The sequence below is a fragment of the Pelobates fuscus genome, chromosome 8 (genome assembly GCF_036172605.1).
Source record: "Pelobates fuscus isolate aPelFus1 chromosome 8, aPelFus1.pri, whole genome shotgun sequence".
NCBI classification, from domain to species: Eukaryota; Metazoa; Chordata; class Amphibia; order Anura; family Pelobatidae; genus Pelobates; species Pelobates fuscus.
The window spans coordinates 3,499,560-3,501,469 of NC_086324.1; the positions used below are offsets into that span (position 1 = coordinate 3,499,560).

Sequence of the window (1,910 nt, forward strand, 5' to 3'; positions counted from 1 at the left end):
TCCCCCATGTTCCAGTTTAGTTTGTCTCCCCAGTGTTCCAGTTTAGATTTGTCTCCCTGTGTTCCAGTTTAGATTTGTTTCTCCGTGTTCCAGTTTAGTTTGTCTCCCCGCGTTCCAGTTTAGTTTGTTTCCCGCATGTTCCAGTTTAGTTTGTCTCCCCGTGTTCCGGTTTAGTTTGTTTCCCCGTGTTCCGGTTTAGATTCTCTCCCAGTGTTCCGGTTAAGTTTGTCTCCCCGTGTTCCAGTTTAGTTTGTCTCCCCGTGTTCCAGTTTAGTTTGTCTCCCCCATGTTCCAGTTTAGTTTGTCTCCCCCGTGTTCCAGTTTAGTTTGTCTCCCCAGTATTCCAGTTTAGTTTGCCTCCCCATGTTCCAGATTAGGTTTGTCTACCCATGTTCCGGTTTAGATTCTCTCCCCATGTTCCGGTTTAGATTCTCTCCCAGTGTTCCAGTGTAGGTTTGTCTCCCCTGTGTTCCAGTTTAGTTTGTCTCCCCTGTGTTCCAGTTTAGGTTTGTCTCCCCTGTGTTCCAGTTTAGGTTTGTCTCCCCTTGTTCCAGTTTAGATTCTCTCCCCATGTTCCAGTTTAGAATCTCTCCCCTGTGTTCCAGTTTAGGTTTGTCTCCCTGTGTACCAGTTTAGATTCTCTCCCCCGTGTTCCAGTTTAGATTCTCTCCCCCGTGTTCCAGTTTAGTTTGTCTCCTCCGTGTTCCGGTTTAGGTTTGTCTCCCCGTGTTCCAGTTTACATTCTCTCCCCATGTTCCAGTTTAGGTTTGTCTCCCTCTGTACCAGTTAAGATTCTCTCCCCCGTGTTCCAGTTTAGATTCTCTCCCCGTGTTCCAGTTTAGATTCTCTCCCCGTGTTCCAGTTTAGATTCTCTCCCCCGTGTTCCAGTTTAGTTTGTCTCCCCCGTGTTCCGGTTTAGGTTTGTCTCTCCGTGTTCCAGTTTAGATTCTCTCCCCATGTTCCAGTTTAGAATCTCTCCCCTGTGTTCCAGTTTAGGTTTGTCTCCCTCTGTACCAGTTTAGATTCTCTCCCCCGTGTTCCAGCTTAGATTCTCTCCCCCGTGTTCCAGTTTAGATTCTCTCCCCCGTGTTCCAGTTTAGATTCTCTCCCCCGTGTTCCAGTTTAGTTTGTCTCCCCCGTGTTCCGGTTTAGGTTTGTCTCACCCATGTTCCAGTTTAGTTTGTCTCCCCTGTGTTCCAGTTTAGGTTTGTCTCCCCATGTTCCAGTTTAGATTCTCTCCCCATGTTCCAGTTTAGAATCTCTCCCCGTGTTCCAGTTTAGTTTGTCTCCCCTGTGTTCCAGTTTAGGTTTGTCTCCCCGTGTTCCAGTTTAGATTCTCTCCCCATGTTCCAGTTTAGAATCTCTCCCCTGTGTTCCAGTTTAGGTTTGTCTCCCTCTGTACCAGTTTAGATTCTCTCCCCCGTGTTCCAGTTTAGATTCTCTCCCCCGTGTTCCAGTTTAGATTCTCTCCCCCGTGTTCCAGTTTAGATTCTCTCCCCGTGTTCCAGTTTAGATTCTCTCCCCCGTGTTCCAGTTTAGGTTTGTCTCCCCCTTGTTCCAATTTAGATTCTCTCCCCGTGTCCCGGTTTAGTTTCTCTCCCCGTGTTCCCGTTTAGATTTTCTCCCCCGTGTTCCAGTTTAGGTTTGTCTCCCCCTTGTTCCAGTTTAGATTCTCTCCCCGTTGTTCCAGTTTAGGTTTGTCTCCCCCTTGTTCCAGTTTAGATTCTCTCCCCGTGTTCCAGTTTAGTTTCTCTCCCCGTGTTCCGGTTTAGATTCTCTCCCCGTTGTTCCAGTTTAGTTTCTCTCCCCGTGTTCCGGTTTAGTTTCTCTCCCCGTTGTTCCGGTTTAGTTTCTCTCCCCCTTGTTCCAGTTTAGGCAGTCTCTCACACAGTCCTCCCTCCTCCCTGTGC

At 48.1% G+C, this 1,910-nt stretch overlaps 1 protein-coding gene across 3 annotated transcripts in view; it reads left to right on the forward strand.

Annotated features, from left to right (window-relative positions):
* Window positions 1-1,910, forward strand: part of STEAP3 (STEAP3 metalloreductase) — a 215,547-nt gene that overhangs the window by 130,222 nt on the left and 83,415 nt on the right. The window lies entirely within an intron of this gene.